Raw genomic sequence first — 20,430 nt, 5'->3', positions numbered from 1 at the left:
ACAGTTCTGTATTCGCCGCTCAGTTGTATACTCGCCACCGAATTGTGTACTTGCTAGTCAGTTGTGTGTTCATCGCAACAGAGTTGTTGTTTGTCGTCAGCCGACGCTGACCTAGCCGCTCCGACTCGAACTAGACAGATTTCTGTAGACACGGAGTTCACTACTGTGTTTTCTGTATCTTCGTAATAAAGATAAGTACCGACTTTTATTTAATCAGAGTGTTTGGGTTTTCATCTTTCTGTTCACTGTTCCAGCGAACCGGTCGGCCCGCTATTAAAAGTGTGGCGGTGACTTCGTAAGCCGTTTCTACAGCGAATTGTTTGTCGCTACGAACACCACCACAAAATATTACACTACTGGTCATTAAAATTGCTACACCAAGAAGAAATGCAGATGATAAACGGGCATTCATTGCACAAATATATTATACTAGAACTGACATGTGATTACATTTTCACGCAATTTGGGTGCATAGATCCTGAGAAATCAGTACCCAGAACAACCATCTCTGGCTGCAATAACGGCCTTGATACGCCTGGGCATTGAGTCAACAGAGCTTGGATGGCGTGTACAGGTACAGATACCCATGTAGCTTCAACACGATACCACAGTTCATCAAGAGTAGTGACCGGTGTATTGTGACGAGCCAGTTTGCTCGACAACCATTGACCAGACGTTTTCAATTGGTGAGAGATCTGGAGAACGTGCTGGCCAGGGCAGAAGTCGAACATTTTCTGTATCCAGAAAGGCCCGTACAGGACCTGCAACATGCGGTCGTGCATTATCCTGCTGAAATGTAGGGTTTCGCAGGGATCGAATGAAGGGTAGAGCCACGGGTCGTAACACATCTGAAATGTAACGTCCACTGTTCAAAGTGCCGTCAATGCGAACAAGAGGTGACCGAGACGTGTAACCAATGGCACCCCATACCATCACGCCTGGTGATACGCCAGTATTGCGATGACGAATACACGCTTCCAATGTGCGTTCACCGCGATGTCGCCAAACACGGATGCGACCATGATGAGGCTGTAAACAGAACCTGGATTCATCAGAAAAATGACGTTTTGCCATTAATGCACCCAGGTTCGTCGTTGAGTACACCGTCGCAGGCGCTCCTGTCTGTGGTACAGCGTCAAGGGTAACCGCAGCCATAGTCTCCGAGCTGATAGTCCATGCTGCTGCAAACGTCGCCGAACTGTTCGTGCAGATGGTTGTTGTCTTGCAAACGTCCCCATCTGCTGACTCAGGGATCGAGACGTGACTGCAAGAACTGTTACAGCCATTCGGATAAGATTCCTGTCATCTCGACTGCTAGTGATATGAGACTGTTGGGATCCAGCACGGCGTTTCGTATTATCCTCCTGAACCCACCGATTCCACATTCTGCTAACAGTCATCGGATCTCGACCAACGCGAGCAGCAATGTCGCGATACGATAAACCGCAATCGCGATAGGCTACAATCCGACCTTTATCAAAGTCGTAAACGGGATGGTACGCATTTCTCCTCCTTACACGAGGCATCACACTAACGTTTCACCAGACAACGCCGGTCGACTGCTGTTTTTGTATGAGAAATCGGTTGGAAACTTTCCTCATGTCAGCACGTTGTAGGTGTCGCCACCGGCGCCAACCTTGTGTGAATGCTCTGAAAAGCTAACCATTTGCATATCACAGCACCTTCTTCCAGTCGGTTAAATTTCGCTTCTGTAGCACGTCATCTTCGTGGTGTAGCAATTTTAATGGCCAGTAGTGTAATATCAAACGGCAATATCAATTGCAAATATTTTTATTTTATGTTATATTTTTCACAATTTTCGCTAAATATTTGAAGTTGTTCTTTTGAAATAGTGGTAGAACGTAATATTACTTTAAATGTATGTAGGAGTCTCACTACTTTTTGAGCTTTCATCACATCCAGTCTTTCTCTTTGACTGTGTGAAGCAAGTATATGTGGAATAAAAGAAGTCCAATTGCACTGCGGGGTGGCGGCGTGAATGGAATATAAAGCTTTCCGATGTGAGGAAGTAGCCACCATTTGCTTGAAAAAAACCTTTTTAGGCAATTAGTGTGCTATTTCTTCATATAGGCATTCCTCAAAAACAGTTACTGGAAATGATGGACAAAAGTGCAACGTTTAGCTTCACCACGCAATTTTGACACAGCTGGTGTTGACAGAAATGAAAAAAACAAGGAAGTCGACATGAAGTGTTCTGAAGAAATCCTAATGTTACGAAACCGAATGACGGATCTATCGGGCACCTTTATTCTGCCACTTACACGCATTTACCATTGTTAGCAAAGTGGTTATCGCCAAACGTGAACGTGCGTCTTTTTCCTTTCAATTCTTGTTCCGAAGTGGATAAGCAGGCTGATAGCTTGTTGATGTACAGAATATCCAATAAAAAATCAATACTTAAATATACAGCTCTAAAACCAAGAACATAATTGCAATTCGACTTTTTTTTTTTGCCTGTGCGTCGACATTTTTTCCGTCAATATAGCGACATTTTTTTCGTTGTGTCGAGTGCCGATAATGATGTTCTTTTAAAAATCGATATATCGTATTCCAGATCATTTTAAAAATATTGACAGTCTTAGTTTCTACAGTGAGGGGGCAGTATGTGCTGTCTATGGCAACCGTGTTACCTGGAAACATTGACGTGCTTGTGCCACTACGAGAGTTCTGTTGCTTCAGGATAGTCTGGACAACAGTAACGTACGATCAGAGGCTTCTTACAGACCAGGGATGTTCAACCTGCGGCCGCGCGCCGCATGCGGCCTAAAGCGAGTATCAGCGCAGCCCAAGAAGTGAGTGTCTATCATATGATCGGTAGAAAAGAAACCCATAAAATTCTATATATATGAATATGGTATTGGTGACCGTGCAGCTCGTTATAATTAATTTACAGTTAAATCAATAAAATGAAATGAATACTCTGAGCTGCATACAGGCGACGATATACGTCAACGGGGACAGTTAAAAATGTGTGCCCCGACCAGAACTCGAACCCGCGATCTCCTGCTTGCATGGCAGACGCTCTATCCATCTAAGCCACCGAGGACAGAGAGGACAGTGCGACTGCGAGGACGTATCTCTGGCACGCTTCCCGTGAGAGCCACATTCCCAACGTTGATGACCGTGTAACTCGTTAGAATGAATTTACAATTAAATCAATACAATGAAATGAATACCCGTAGCTGCATACAGGCTTTAATATACGTCAATGGTGAATGTTGAAAATGTGTGCCCCGACGGGAACTCGAACCCGGGATCTCCCGCTTACATGGCAGGCGCTCTATCCATCTGAGCCACCGAGGACACAGAGAGTTGTGTGACTGCAGGGATTTATCTCTGGCACGCTTCCCGTGAGACCCACATTCCCAACATGTCCCGCACTATATTTGTAGTGCCCCTCCCCTTTACCGATTCCCGTAAGAGTTCGGGCAACGCCTGTATGCAGCTAACGGTATTCATTTCTTTGTATTGATTTAATTGTAAATTCATTCTAACGAACTGCACGGTCACCGATGGTATCTGTTCTTTCGGACATGTCCGAAAGAACAGATACCATCTTTATGTATATATAGTTAAGGCTCATCGGCCATTTCACCATCTTCTGTGCGGATGCACACACATTGCCCGAACTCTTACGGGAATCGGTAAAGCCGCGAGTAATGAGTGTAACGGCTAGGGGCACAACGAATATAGTGCGGTAGTGCGGGACAATAAGTTGAGAATGTGGGTCTCACGGGAAATGTGCCAGCGATAAGTCCCTGCAGTCGCACTATCCTCTGCGTCCTCGGTGGCTCTGCTGAACAGAGCGTCTGCCATGTAAGCATGAGATCCCAGGTTCGCGTCCTGGTCGGGACACACATTTTCAACTCTCCCCGTTGACTTATATCAAGGTCTGTATGCAGCTAACGGTATTCATTTCTTTGTATTGATTTAATTGTAAATTCATAAAATTATTTTTATGTATTGTTTGTTGTTGTGGTCTTCAGTCCTGAGACTAGTTTGATGCAGCTCTCCATGCTAATCTATCCTGTGCAAGCTCCTTCATCTCCCAGTACCTACTGCAGCCTATATCCTTCTGAATCTGCTTAGTGTATTCATCTCTTGGTCTCCCTCTACGATTTTTACCCTCCACGCTGCCCTCCAATACTAAATTGGTGATCCCTTGATGCCTCAGGACGTGTCCTACCAACCGATCCCTTCTTCTAGTCAAGTTGTGCCACAAACTTCTTTTCTCCCCAATCCTATTCAATACCTCCTCATTAGTTACGTGATCTACCCACCTAATCTTCAACATTCTTCTGTAGCACCACATTTCGAAAGCTTCTATTCTCTTTTTGTCCAAACTATTTATTGTCCATGTTTCGCTTCCACACATGGCTACACTCCATACAAATACTTTCAGAAACGACTTCCTGACACTTAAATCTATACTCGATGCTAACAAATTTCTCTTCTTCAGAAACGGCTTCCTTGCCATTGCCAGTCTACATTTTATATGCTCTCTACTTCGACCATCATCAGTTATTTTGCTCTCCAAATAGCAAAACTCCTTTACTACTTTAAGTGTCTCATTTCCTAATCTAATTCCCTCAGCATCACCCGACTTAATTCGACTACATTCCATTATCCTCGTTTTGCTTTTGTTGATGTTCATCTTATATCCTCCTTTCAAGACACTGTCCATTCCGTTCAACCGTTCTTCCAAGTTCTTTGCTGTCTCCGACAGAATTACAATGTCATCGGCGAACCTCAAAGTTTTTATTTCTTCTCCATGGATTTTAATACCTACTCCGAATTTTTCTTTTGTTTCCTTTACTGCTTGCTCAATATACAGATTGAACAACATCGGGGAGAGGCTACAACCCTGTCTTACTCCCTTCCCAACCACTGCTTCCCTTTCATGTCCCTCGACTCTTATAACTGCCATCTGGTTTCTGTACAAATTGTAAATAGCCTTTCGCTCCCTGTATTTTACCCCTGCCACCTTTAGAATTTGAAAGAGAGTATTCCAGTCAACATTGTCAAAAGCTTTCTCTAAGTCTACAAATGCTAGAAACGTAGGTTTGCCTTTCCTTAATCTTTCTTCTAAGATAAGTCGTAAGGTCAGTATTGCCTCACGTGTTCCAACATTTCTACGGAATCCACACTGATCTTCGCCGAGGTCGGCTTCTACCAGTTTTTCCATTCATCTGTAAATAATTCGCGTTAGTATTTTGCAGCTGTTACTTATTAAACTGATAGTTCGGTAATTTTCACATCTGTCAACACCTGCTTTTTTGGGATTGAAATTATTATATTCTTCTTGAAGTCTGAGGGTATTTCGCCTGTCTCGTACATCTTGCTCACCAGATGGTAGAGTTTTGTCAGGACTGGCTCTCCAAAGGTCGTCAGTATTTCTAATGGAATGTTGTCTACTCCCGGAGCCTTGTTTCGACTCAGGTCTTTCAGTGCTCTGTCAAACTCTTCACACAGTATCGTATCTCCCATTTCATCTTCATCTACATCCTCTTTCATTTCCATAAGATTGTCCTCAAGTACATCGCCCTTGTATAGACCCTCTATATACTCCTTCCACCTTTCTGCTTTCCCCTCTTTGCTTAGAACTGGGTTTCCATCTGAGCTCTTGATATTCATGCAAGTGGCTCTCTTTTCTCCAAAGGTCTCTTTAATTTTCCTATCTATCTTACCCCTAGTGAGATAAGCCTCTACATCCTTACATTTGTCCTCTAGCCATGCCTGCTTAGCCATTTTGCACTTCCTGTCGATCTCATTTTTGAGACGTTTGTATTCCTTTTTGCCTGCTTCATTTACTGCATTTTTATATTTTCTCCCTTCATCAATTAACTTTAATATCTCTTCTCTTACCCAAGGATTTCTAGTAGCCCTCTTCTTTTTACCTACTTGATCCTCTGCTGCCTTCACTACGTCATCCCTCAGAGCTACCCATTCGTCCTCTACTGTATTTCTTTCCCCCATTCCTGTCAATTGTTCCCTTATGCTCTCCCTGAAACTCTGTACAACCTCTGGTTTAGTCAGTTTATCCAGGTCTCATCTACTTAAATTCCGACCTTTTTGCAATTTCTTCAGTTTTAATCTACAGTTCACAACCAATAGATTGTGGTCAGAGTCCACATCTGCCCCTGGAAATGTCCTACAATTTAAAACCTGGTTCCTAAATCTCTGTCTTACCATTATATAATCTATCTGATACCTTTTAGTGTTTTTTATGTAAAGTTATGATAAATTGAATATTTTATTTGAAGCTCCCGGCGCACGATGATGTTCTGTCATTTCTCAATCCCATTTTTAACATTTCCGCCCATGCTATACGTGAACCCCGAAAGTCTAGTTCTTATAAACGGACAATTCGTCAGACGCGCTCGCCTGTTATCTTACGGCCAATTCAATTGCAGCTACGAAACTAGAGATTTAGAGACGTATAATGAAATTAATTTATGGAAAACATGGGCTTGTAAAATTAATAGAAGACGATGCCATTGCCGTCAGAAACTCTTTTTGGTGAAATACTATTCCACAGTACGCCAAGAAAATTTATTGCAAACCAGAAAAACTATAACATCAGTCGTGTAAATTTGAAACCGTTTTTTATTACTGCGTATCGATTTGAGTCGATCGTGTTCAGTGCTAAAATAAAATAAATATATACAAAGTCAAACCTAAACGATGAAAGCACAACCATATGTGTCAGTTTCCAACAGACCAAGATTACTTGTGTAGACTACGCAGCTAAGCTACATGTTTGTGGCGGACGCCATCGGCGCCCTCTTTAATGAATACATTTGCGATACAGAGTATTTGTTTGTTCTTTAGAAGACAATAGGTTGTACACAGATTTATATTAAATAAAATACAGAACTAGACAATTAAAAATATATTGTCATAAAAACATAGCTCAAGATAATATGAAAGCCACTGGCGCTAAGCCGGCCGGGGTGGCCGCGCGACCGCTACGGTTGAGGTTCGAATCCTGCCTCGGACATGGATGTGTGTGATGTCCATAGGTTAGTTAGGTTTACGTAGTTCTAAGTTCTAGGGGACTGATGATCTCAGATGTTAAGTCCCATAGTGCTCAGAGCTATTTGAACTACTTTTTTTTTTACTGGCGCTAACTAGGTTGTTGAATGGAGTTACAAAGAATTTCGAATTGCTTGTGTACCAACAGAACTGTAGTTTCTAGAAATACTGTATGTGTTAACGAAATCATGATATCATCAATGGAACTGTAACAAACTTTTAAAATACATATACTTCTTATAAAATATCTTGTCCACCTGCAACTGAAAGCCAAAACAAGATCACACAACTATGCTCTCTGGCGTGTCAAATCCAAATAAATCTATTTCAATGTCATTTTATAAATTATTTACACGACAGTGAGGAAAATTTACTCACTCTTTCAATAAACTAATATCTCTGTTAAGGACAAACTGTTTTAAAAGTATTTACTTGCAGATGCTGAGCACTAGATGTATTGATATAGTGCTTTAGTATAAACATTTGGCATTAACATCATGGAAAGCGAGCATTATCGGATCTGCAAAAATTACCGTAACATCAGATAAAGTTAATCTCTAGAAGTTAATTTATGACTTGGTAACCTACAATCGTTGCCTTGGGTGCAACACGTTAGGGGTCTTAAAACTACCCTTCGGTGCCACAGTCAGACAAAAAGTGGTGTGCTTTAGATCTATAATGTTTATTATAGACTCACTGGTCGGGTGTATGATCAAAGCACAACTGTAGAAGCTATAGCATTTGATTGGGAACGAAAGAGTCATATCGATATGTACAAAACCAAGCAGAAGCGCAATCTTTTATAATATCTCATTAAATAAGTGGAAAAATCGGCTCAAATTGAATTCACTCCGTTTATTTAATAAATTTTACTGGTTTGTTTTCTTTTCCGTATATATCACCAATTCTTCTGGAATATATAACCATAAGCCTTTATCTGCTGTGTGCGTTACATTCACACTAGGTCTGTCCTAAATTTCTGCTATGATATGCTTGGTTGTATTTAAATGTTCATCTAATGCTGTGCGGTTGGAAATTGCGTAGCAGTGTCCTGTACAGCGTACATGAAACGATCTGCCTATCTGTCCGATATACACATATTTGCTTTAACAATCTCAGCAACTGATTCTGTGCATTTGAAAAATTGAAATTTGTGGTAAGGTCTTATGGGGCCAAACTGCTGAGGTCATCGGTCCCTAAGCTTACACACTGATTAATCTAACTTACTTAAACTAACACGCTAAGGACGACACACACTCCCATGCCCGAGGGAGGACTCGAACCTCCGAAGGGGGGACGGGGGGGGGGGGGGGGGGGGGGAGCCGAGCGGACCGTGACAAGACGTCCAAGACCGCGCGGTTACCCCGCGCGGCTCCGTGCATTTAAGACTCACTGTTGTCTCAAGGCTTCTCCAAGAAAATTATTTGTCTGAAATGCGATTGTTCCATTCAGTCCAGGAAAACATCTTGCTGTGGGTTCACTTACAGGACCCTTATACGTGAGTGTTGTGTATCTTTTCTTCACGTCGACACAGATTGTGTAATTGTTTTGCCCGCTTATCGTTTTTTCTTTACACTGAAATATAATTTGGTCATGTCACGTTTTTACGGCCTTGGCGCAGTGGTAACACCGGTTCCCGCCAGAACACCAAAGTTAAGCGCTGTCGGGCTGGGCTAGCACTTGGATGGGTGACCATCCGGTCTGCCGAGCGCTGTTGGCAAGCGGCGTTCATTCAGACCTTGTGAGGCAAACTGAGAAGCTACTTGACTGAGAAGTAGTGGCTACGGTCTCGTAAACTGACATACGGGCCGGGAGAGCAGTGTGCATCCAGTGACGCCTCTGGGTAAGGATGACACGGCGGCCGGTCGGTACCGTTGGGCCTTCAGGGCCTGTTGGGGCGGAGTTAAGTAATGTCACGTTTTTAATAACCGTTTCTTAATGCAACGTCCTTAATACAAGAGGCAGTCAAATGAAAACCGGACACCGCCACTTTGGGACCATGGAATAGTTCCTTCCCAAGGTAGTGATCACACACCTTAAGACATTTATCCTGCTGAGAGACGACACGATCAGTTCCTGTAGCGCAGAACGAGCTCGGCCGCTGACAGATCCACAACTGCACCAACTCTGCGCTTTCTCGTCCGAATGAGACCGACGTTTACGCATGTCTGTCTTCAGGTCGCCAATGATGTTAAAATCACACGTTGAAAGATCTGTGCTGCAGTGTTTCCCAACCAAGTCGCTGAAGCGTAGCCTTCGTCCGAGCCGCGCGGGATTAGCCGAGCGGTCTAAGGTCTTGCAGTCATGGACTGTGCGGCTGGTCCCGACGGAGGTTCGAGTCTTCCCTCGGGCTAGGGTGTGTGTATTTGTCCTTAGGATAATTTAGGTTAAGTAGTGTGTAAGCTTAGGGACTGATGACCTTAGCAGTTAAGTCCCATAAGATTTCACACACATTTGAACATTTTTTAGCCTTCGTCCGATTGTCTGTGTGCGGACGAGCGTTATGTGCAACAGGATGATTCCGTCCGACAGCATTCCTGGGCGTTTTGACTTTACGGCAGGCCGCAGTTTCTGCATAGCGTCTTCATAGCGCTGCGCATTGATTGTGCTTCCACAGTCGGAGAATGCGACCAGCAGAGGGCCCCAGCAGTCGAAGAAGAAGTTCGTCATGACTTACCTGAAATTGGGTGAACAACTCTGGATTTCTTTGGCGGGAGAGATGTGGGATGTTTCCACCGCTTGTGTTGCACGATAACGTCCGCCCCCCACCCTGCCAATTGGATTAAGGCTACGCTTCAGCGATTTGGTTGGGAAACATTGCAACATCCTACGTACAGCCCGGATCTTCCATCGTGTGATTTTCACATCTTTGGCGACCTGAAGAGAGAAACGCGTGGACGACGGTTTCAGCCGGACAAGGAAGTGCAAGAAAGGATGTGGTTGCGGATCCGTCAGCGGCCGACCGCGTTCTGCAAAATGGGAATTGATCGTCTCCTCTCCCAGTCGGATAAATGTCTCAACGCGTGTGGCGACTACTTTTGTTTGGAATCATTCCATGGTCCCGTTATGGCGGGTGTCCGATTTTCATTTGACAACCCCTCATAGTATGAAGTTCCTTGGCTCTTTTCTCATTTGTAAAGGGCAACGGAAACATCTTGTGTAACGATGAGCAAAAATGTGCCTTTTAATTTAGTGTCAGTTGAGTGCAATCCTCCCAACAGTTTTTCCTGGATACGTAACTCATGCCTGCATTTGCTAAATTTGTTGCTGTGGAGAAGAGTTTTAAACTTACGTTGTTCAATATTTTTTAAACAATTTTAGTTGTACAGGCCAACGGCCTTGCCACAGTGGTAACACCGATTCCCGTCAGATCACCGAAATTAAGCGCTGTCGAGCTGGGCTAGCACTTGGATGGGTGACCATCCAGTCTGCCGAGCGCTGTTGGCACGCGGTGTGAACTCAGCCCTTGTGAAGCAAACCGAGGAGCTACTTGCTTGAGAAGTAGCGACTCCGGTCCTGTAAACTGATATACGGCCGTGAGAGCGGTGTGCTGCTGACCACATGCCGCTCCATCTCCGCAGTCAGTGACGCCTGTGGGCTGAGGATGACACGGCGGCCGGTCGGAACCGTTGGCCCTTCCAAGGCCTGTTCGGACGGAGTTTAGTTTTAGTTGTACTGGCGTGGCTATAACTGAAGTGCCGCTACCCACAGGGGTCGAGTGTGGGCTGTAATTATCGTGTGGCAGCAAAACTTCGTAGATATTCTAAAGCGTTAATGAGGAAACGATTTACGCTGGACAAAAATTAGTTACGATCGTGGCCACTAGGCGCAAATCTGGCTTTTTGACTGCAAGAAAAACATATAGAAATGTTTCCATATGTAATGGATCAGGAACAGGTCGTGGGCAGAAAAGGCCGAACAAGTGAGAAAGGCATAAAGTTGTCTTCGTCATTAACCACCGTTATAAATGTGTTCAATATGAGTACCGGAGACGTCGAAGAGATGCTGCATCCGTTAAACGACGTGATCGACAGTTGCTCGCAGCTGTTTTGGTGGAATGTGAGCAACGTGTTCCTGTATACTGGCCTTCAGACCGAACGTATCCCTGGAAAATGCTTTCTTTTAAATAACTCCAGAGCCAAAATCATATGGATTCTGATCAGGTGCTCTTGCAGATCGTGCATATGGGAAACCTTTGGAGATAATGCATTCGTAGAGGTTGCATTAAGCAGATCTTTCTGTGGGCATGAAAATGGTGGTTTCCACACAGTTGCAGTCTTCCAAAGGAGGAATCACATCCTGTACAAGGAGGTCTCGATAACATGCAGACGTCACTGTACGCCTGATAGGCCCTCTGCGTGTATTCTCTTCTAAGAAGAACGGACCGAGAATAAAGGTGCTTGTGAACCCACACCACACACAGTTACATACGGCGAGTACAATGACTTTTTGTGCACAACACGTGGTTTCACAGCACCCCGAATTCGGCAGTTCTGTCTATTCAGTGCACCCTGTAGTGTAAAATGTGCCTCGTCATTCCATACAACATTGTCCGGGCATATCTCATCAGCTTTGATCCGTGTCAGAAACCGAAGAGCATATTCAGAACGTTGCTGTTGACCATGAGATTTCGGCTGTTGCACTGTCTGAAGCTTGTATGGGTACTAGTGAAATACAGACCGCAAAACTTTCTGTGCTGTTAACCATGGGATGGACATTTACCGTGAGACTGGACGAACATTAGCACTACCCCGGGCACTTGTTGCATGGTCAGTTACGGCAGTAGCTACCTTGGCAATAGCTTCCACCGTGATAGGACGCCTTCCTCTTAGAGATGCCACACCAAGCTCCCCAGTGTTTACGAATTTCATTATCATCTTCTTAAACCATTTAATGGCATCAGTCCTCTACTCAGACCTTTCAGTCGACGATAATCTCTCAGTGCAGCACTGTAACTGCTGCCGTTCACACAAAACAGTTTCACTAACAGCGCACGGTCTTTGACTCGATAGCCGTATTTTCACTCATGCTATGAGTTGTTGAATGACAGCATGGATGTCATACCGTTTTACAAACAGTGTAAAGCACCAGACTTGCACCTGGTGGCCACAACTGGAACTAATTTGTTTTCCAGCGTAAATAGGTTCCGAATTAACGCATTAGCGTATCTGCCAAGTTTCGCTGTCATACGATAACTACAGCTCGCACTGGACCTCCGTGAGTGAATTATATCCATCCGGTACAGTCTCCCCCAGCTTGAGATGTCATTGACATCCACAAGAAAATCATATTCTCTTTATTAATGACATTACTAAGGCACTCATAGCCTCACTTCACTGTGTTGGCGATATCGAAACAACTAATTTACAGACTAAAATCGCGTAAAACTGCCACCTGGAAAACCTATATTCGATTGGGCTAGCACAATCCATTCAGACCTAACATGTGAACATGACAGGGAAGAATGGTTTTCAAAATTTGATTCTTGTCTTCCGAAAGTTGTGTGGCATCGTAGTGAACGATGAAGGCTAAGATCTCTAGATACAGTATCTGACTTAGCTATATCAGCAGCCGAAAGAAATGCAGCATTATTACGGAATCACTCGCGGAGTTTCAAGGACACATCGCTTTCCATAGAGTCTAGGCTCACACGCGTACCCAGACGGTAAAGGTTCTATTAACACAGTGCTTGCGCTTTCTTCGTCGATTTCGTCTCTATAAACTGGTACGCAGCGGCTGAGTGCTTCAGTGTGCGTGCGACTGGAACGTTTTTCGAGAAAGATGAGTTCACGCGTTTGCGGTTAGTTTTGATCTTTTTTGAAATAACCGTTACATTCACGGATTCAGATGTACTGAATGAATCGATTGAGTTAATTAATTAATAGCTCTACGGAAATAACCAAAGTTCAAAGACTTGAGAGTTACCATTTCCACTGTCTAAGCGGTCGGTAAAAATTAAAAAAAAAAACGAATTCCGGTCGTCTTCTGACCTATTTAACAGTCTTAATGAGGAGTTTGCTAAATTTTATTAGTGTGGGAAATAACTTTCTTAATTGGTGTGATTTTCAATTTATTTTTTTACATTTATTGATAACTTATTAAACAGCTTGTGCTATCGCGCACAGGGTCTCTTTTTGAGTCTTTATAATAACTTTTATAGTTATTTTGTACTGCAGTTCTGGATTTTGCCACTAATTTGACTCAGACATTGCGGAAACACATTTTTCAAGTTTCACTTTTAATAGGGCAGCGACAGTGTTTGGTATATTTTTGAAGCCACTTTCATTTAACAGGGTAAAGATCTAAAATACAGATTAAGTCCCAATACACACCTTTCGTTATACACTGATAACATTACAGACATCATTAACTGGAAGGTATTAGATAGTTACTTATCTATATCTGTGACACAGTTACGTAGATTTCTGCAAGTTGTTGCTGCAGTTGTAGGTTTTCGGCGCTCAACATGTTTATCATCAATGTTCTTGCTGTAACTATCAGAGACGAATGTTATGAAAATATTTTGAAATTATGTTGAGCAAAATACACAATTACACTTAAAATTCTCTCTTGCTCTCTATTATTCACAATCGAATCTGTCACTGACATCACTCATAATGTAATGGAACCATTGGATTTTCTCAAACTTTGATAATTAAAAAGTGATAGATTAACAAAGACAAGGCTAAAATAGTAACAAAGGAAACGGTGATTGCCAGATCACTTTCAAAAATTGGATGAATCACATGTGAAAAACTCCTCCTAATTTGGGAATTTGGCCAGAGCTTTTACACAGCCTTAAAAATGGTAGCATATATTTCTCCTCGTTGGTTAGAATAGATTGCAGATTAGAAGGTAAGCCGTTTGCTGCCCTCTTGGCATCACGTATAATAGTCTGTGAAAATATGAGTTACAGGTGCCAGTTATCGATAGCCACAGTAATAATTAGGCTGACTTGCAGGGGCTGGACAAAAATATGTAAAAACAGCGAGAAATGCGTGCTTGAACATAAATGCAGATTCTAGCCACGCCTGCAGGGGCGATGTTGTATTTGACCATGAATGGGACTTGTGCAGTGCCTTCAGTACGTTGCATCAGTCTTAGTCACAACAGTGTTCCGTATACTTGTGAGTGCATTGTGTCAAATTGTTGGTGCTCGTATAGTGCTTCTGTAACTACGGTAGCTGAAATGTATAGTGTTTGAAGAGCCATCATATCGAAGATGTATAGGGCGAGCCATGAACGACGTAACACTCATTTTACTTCGTGAATGGTTCCAGATATCAGTACTATAAGGGTCACGTACTTTGTTGTGTAATAAGAGGTCCAACTCTTGTATCGATCGAGATATTGAAGCAAGTATGGTTTTTTTAAATACTTTTTAACGGACTGTGAAAGTGCTTGAGAAGACGAGTAAAATGATATAATGCTTGTTAATTTCCAGGTTGAAACCCCTTGCAAAAGAATCCGAGAAATGTGCTAAACTTGGAGATCAATGCGGCCATAGTCAGCTATTGCGCTGCAAAAATCACCAAGGAGAAACCTCGTGCCAGGCTCCATCGTTAAACGCAGCAAGACAATCCTACGCTACTAAGAAGAACCTCATTTCCTATACGACATAGGTAAAAGATCAGCAGCGGTTTTTGTATATGGATCTATGGCATACACTAGCTTCTGATGCATCAGATGGTGCTTAGGAAAACTATTTCAAATGTGTTTCCATTTCCAGGTTTTTGTGGCAGTAACTACAGTTTCAGCAGACAGTTTTACATTTAAACCCTCCCTCTCGACGCGTACTTGTCAGAGCCAAAACAGAGATGTTGGTCATTCGTATTTCATACTGATAAACAGCCTTATTCAATGACAAAATAAACTACTTTTGTCGTGTCACATATCGATACCACGCCACGAGCGTCGCCAAGTTGGTAACGGAATTGCAGGTTTCCATCTGACACCGATAACCACCATGCAGGATCCGGTGGACCCAGTGATGTGTGCCCACTGAGCCACGCCTCCAGTGGCTCTGTACCATGAACGCCGTCTGCCTCAACAATATAGGATGGCCGGCGGCAGCCGCTTACCCCACTTGCACTTGGAGCCTCTTCATCTAGTATATCATCGTTCGTGCTTAGTACAGCTAGTCTCATCCCACTTTATGTTGTGATAGGTGTAATCTGTTTCTTGCAGCATTAATTGTAATGAGTCTTCGTTCGCTTGGAGAAATACAATTTGAGTAGCCCACCTCTCCTTACTATTGTGTACAAAGTCATACACAACAAGTTCATTAACTTTCTTAGGTTTAAAAATGATAATAATAATAATAACACCTGATGTCTCTTTGCCTGGAGACGCCTGAATGATTCTTAAAAGTGAAACACCAGCTGTAGGACAAATGTGTTTATAGATACTACTCTAAATTGTAATTATATGAAATACACGTTAAATAAACCAAACTATTTTATTCAGAATAGCTGAAGTCATGTTACCCACAAAATAAATACTTTTCTTAACGAAACGTACTTTTACACTTTAGTTAAACATGTACTCAAATTGTTTACCATCAAGTGTAAGACATGCATGAAATCGCCGTTCGAGAGTGAACTGGGCAACCGTCTTGTTCGGCTCACATTCACTGTCGCTTATTCAATAGTACGTCATGTAGAAGAACAGGAAGAACGTTCGCAAGAAACTGCATAATTATTTCTATTTAATAATAATGCGGCCAGTTGCCTGCCGCGATGGAAAACGAAGGGCAGGATAGACACCCCTATATCGCCGAACCGTTTCGACAGCATTTCTCGAAATTCGCCACATTAAAGTAGCACGTCTAACTTCTCATCGGTGCACATGTGAGCATTCCAAGAATGTTGAAGCAGAAATAACCTGAAGATAGACGACACTGTCGAACCCTCCTAGTTCTGCAGTACAGACAAGTTAACACTTGAAAGGCTGTATACAACGACGTAGCCCGGCATGAGACAGTTTACAAGGCAATAGTTCATTCTGGCCGACTTGCCTTCAATTTCGGAATATTTCTCGGATTATTTTGAGAAGAGTTTCAGCTTCAAAATTAACATGCATTATATCAGTTTACTCGTCTTTTCAAGCGTTTTCGGATTCCGTTTAAAAGTATACAATTACACCTAAAAAAATCATACTTGCTAGATTAACTCGGTCGATACAAGAATTAAAACTCTTTATCATACACCAAAGTACGTACCCCTTAACGTAATATCATTTGTAGAACACCTGGTTTCTACGTCTGGAACCGTGCGAAATAAAAGGGGTGTTACGTCTTAAGTGACTCGCCCTGGATACTGTATACAGGGGAAGCGCTAAAACATCATTCTGTAAATCCCAAAGCGGACGAGTGTGTGTTGAGAGATAGTGACAGACGGTCACTGAAGAGGGTTGTGCGGTGAAATAAGAGGATGACAGTTGCAGAAGTCACTGCAGAATTGAATTCCACACGATCCCGAAACCTGCAGCATTAAAACAACACCAAGGAAGTTCTATAAGTTGAATTTCAGGACAAGCTGGAATTCCAAAACCACACAGGAGTGACGCAAATCGCCCGTAGCAGGAAACTTTGGTGTCCATAAAACCTAGATTATGGAGCATTGGAGGAAAGTCATTTCATCGGATAAGTCTTGTTTCACACTGTTTCCAGTTCCTGGTCGAGTTTACATCTGGTGAACGCCGTCAAAAGCCTATGATGCATACTGCTTGCTGCCGAGAGCGAAACGTGGCGGGGGTTCAGTGTTAATTGGACAGCCATATCATGGTGTTCCATGGGCCCCATGGTTACTGGGCAAAGTCGCTTTACTGCCAAGGATTATGTGACCATCTTGGCTGATAAGGTCCATCCCATGGCACATTAGATTTTGCTCCTCAATGGTGATGGTGTGATCCAATACGACACCTCTCGACGCCCACGATAGGTTCTGTCAGGATGAGGATGAATTGTCGCATCTTCCCTGTCCACCACAGTCATCAGATCTCAATACTGCATTATTGGGTTCAAAATGGTTGAAATGGCTCTGAGCACTATGGGACTTGGCACCTGAGGTCATCTGTCCCCTAGAACTTAGAACTACTTAAACCTAACTAACCTAAGGACATCACACACATCCATGCACGAGGCAGGATTCGAACCTGCGATCGTAGCGGTCGCTCGGTTCCAGACTGAAGCGCCTAGAACCGCTCGGCCACTGCGGCCGGCCATTATTTGGCCTTTGTGGTCTAGTTTGATGGGTAGTTGTGTGACTGCTATGCACCTACATCGTCTTTACCTCAACTTGCCAGTACTTGTCCATTCCGAGGTGACAGGAAGCTGTTTTGAATGGTAACAGTTTTCCTACACCGTATTAGGCATGATAATCTGATGTGCTTTTGTTGTTTCCATATTTTTCTCCGTCCCTGTACTACATTTAAATGCATGGGTGACAAATTCGGGGCTCGCGACAAATATTTTTGCTATGGTAAGTGGGACCCTTACCCTGGCGGGTGTTGTGTGATATTACACGATGCCTCTGTAATTAGGACAGAATGCTGACTTCGCTCGACAGGAAGTTTTCATTCCAGTGGCACACAGATTGCAACACGAAAAAGTTATGCACCCATTAGATATGGTCAGATGTCAAAAAAAATTTGTACACTTCGGATCGTATGAAAAAGAATGCGATTCTCAGTGACAGGTAGAACGACGACCAGAGTTTGTAAGTACTTACATGTATATGGTTCTGGCAACTCCGGCCATGTCCTTCTTCTTCTTTGCGGATGCACACGTATTACCTGAACTCTTACGGGACTTGGTAAAAATGTCTTCCACGAGTAATGAGTGTGTTGGGTAGGGACACTACGAATGTAGTTTCTGGACGTATAAGGTGAGAATGTGGATCTCGCGGGAGGCGTGCGCTTGATAGTCCCTGCAGTCGCATTATCCTCTGTGCCCTCGGTGGCTCAGGTGTATAGAGTGTCTGCCGTGTAAGCAGGAGAACACTGTTCGAGTCCCAGTCGGGGCACACATTTTCACCTGTCCCCGTTGATATATATCAACGCCCGTCAGCAGCTGAAGGTATTAATATATAATTCTAATTTCGTTAGAGTTCGTAAGCGTTGCCTGTGTTTAGCGTTGTTACCCGTCCTGTTGGAAGATATATGGGGCATGAATTGTGTCAGATCTTGAATGATTACTGTAAAGGATACGGAGATGCCCCGCACTCGTGTCAGACAGCGCAATCAGCACCTGAGGCTTGAAAGGGGCAACATTGCGAGTCTTTATAAGACCAGCTGGTCGAATCGTGCGATATCCAGATCTGTGAGGCATTCTGATGTGACAGTGTCCCGATCTTCGAGTGGATTGAAACGTGAGGTAGGCACACTCTTCATCAAGATTCTTACAGACCACGCCTAACCATCACGGAAAAACATCATCATCCGCTAAGTCACAATGAGAACGAAAGTGTCTGTTGAGTGATCGTGACAGACGGTCATTGAACATGACTGTGACGAAAAGTAAGAGGTCATCTGCTCAAAAGTCACTGCAAAGCTGAATGTCTCACTCGTGAACCCCGTCAGTACCAAAACAACAGGTGCTCCATACGCAGGGAATTACACAGCGAGCTGGGATTCCGAAACCACTCATCATTGAAGCAAACGCTCGTAACAGGAAAACGTACACTACTGGCCATTAAAATTGCTACACCACGAAGATGACTTGCTACAGAAGCGAAATTTAACCGAGAGGGAGAAGATGCTGTGATATGCAAATGATTAGCTTTTCAGAGCATTCACACAAGGTTGGCGCCGGTGGCGACACCTACAACGTGCTGACATGAGGAAAGTTTCCAACCGATTTCTCACACACAAACAGCAGTTGACCGGCGTTGCCTGGTGAAACGTTGTTGTGATGCCTCGTGTAACGAGGAGAAATACGTACCATCACGTTTCCGACTTTGCTAAAGGTCGGATTGTAGCCTATCGCGATTGCGGTTTATCGAATCGCGACATTGTTAGTCGCATTGGTCGAGATCCAATGACTGTTAGCAGAATACGGAATAGGTGGGTTCAGGAGGATAATACGGAACGCCGTGCTGGATCCCAACGGCCTCGTATCACTAGCAGTCGAGATGACAGGCATCTTATCCGCATGGCTGTAACGGATCGTGCAGCCACGTCTCGACCCCTGAGTCAACAGATGGGGACGTTTGCAAGAACACAACCATCTGCACGAACAGTTCGACGACTTTTGCAGCAGCAAGGACTATCAGATGCGAGACCATGGCTGCGGCTACCCTTGACGCTGCATTAGAAACAGGAGCGCCTGCGATGATGTACTCAACGACGAACCTGGGTGCATGAATGGCAAAACGTCATTTTTTTCGGATAAATCGAGGTTCTGTTTACAGCATCATGATGGTAGCATCCGTGTTTGGCGACATCGCGGTAAACGCACATTGGAAGCGCGTATTCGTCATCGCCATACTGGCGTATCACCCGGCGTGATATATGGGGTGCCATTGGTTACACGTCTCGGTCACCTCTTGTTCGCATTGACGGCACTTTCAACAGTGGACGTTACATTTCAGATGTGTTACGACCCGTGGCTCTACCCTTCATTCGATCCCTGCGAAACCCTACATTTCAGCAGGATAATGCACGGCCGCATGTTGCAGGTCCTGTACGGGCCTTTCTGGATATAGATAATGGTCGATTGCTGCCCTGACCGGCACATTATCCAGATCTCTCACCAATTGAAAACGTCTGGTCAATGGTGGCCGAACAACTGGCTCGTCACAATACGCCAGTCACTACTCTTGATTAACTGTGGTATCCTGTTGAAGCTGCATGGGCAACTGTACGTGTACACGCCATCGAAGTTCTGTTTGACTCAATGGCCAGGCGTATCAAGGCCGTTATTACGGCCAGAAGTGGTTGTTCTGGGTACTAATTTCTCAGGATCTATGCACCCAAATTGCGTGAAATTGTAATCACATGTCAGTTCTAGTAAAATATATTTGTCCAAGGAATACCCGTTTATCATCTGCATTTCTTCTTGGTGTAGCAATTTTAATGGCCAGTAGTGTAGCTATAAAACCTGCACTACTGCGCAATGAAAGAATGTCAGTTGGTGGGATGAGCCTTGTTTCACACTGTCTCCAACTTCTGGCAGAGTTCACCTCGCAAGAGGGAAACGTGCCGGTGGTTCGGCGATGGTTTGAGCAGCAATATTATGGTATTCCATTGGACCCATAGCTACTCCGCAAGGTGTCATTACTGCCAAGGATAATGTAACCATTACAGCTCATCAGGACCATCCCATGGTACAATGTTTGTTCAGCAGACGTGATGCTGTGTTCCAAGACGACAGGG

General features: G+C 43.8%; 1 protein-coding gene across 1 annotated transcript in view; it reads left to right on the top strand.

The window, feature by feature from the left end:
- LOC124775279 (nuclear receptor subfamily 2 group E member 1) overlaps nucleotides 1-20,430 on the top strand; it is a 103,262-nt gene that overhangs the window by 17,320 nt on the left and 65,512 nt on the right. The window lies entirely within an intron of this gene.

The sequence above is a fragment of the Schistocerca piceifrons genome, chromosome 2 (genome assembly GCF_021461385.2).
Source record: "Schistocerca piceifrons isolate TAMUIC-IGC-003096 chromosome 2, iqSchPice1.1, whole genome shotgun sequence".
In the NCBI taxonomy this organism is placed as follows: Eukaryota; Metazoa; Arthropoda; class Insecta; order Orthoptera; family Acrididae; genus Schistocerca; species Schistocerca piceifrons.
This window is presented reverse-complemented; position numbering and strand designations above follow the sequence as displayed.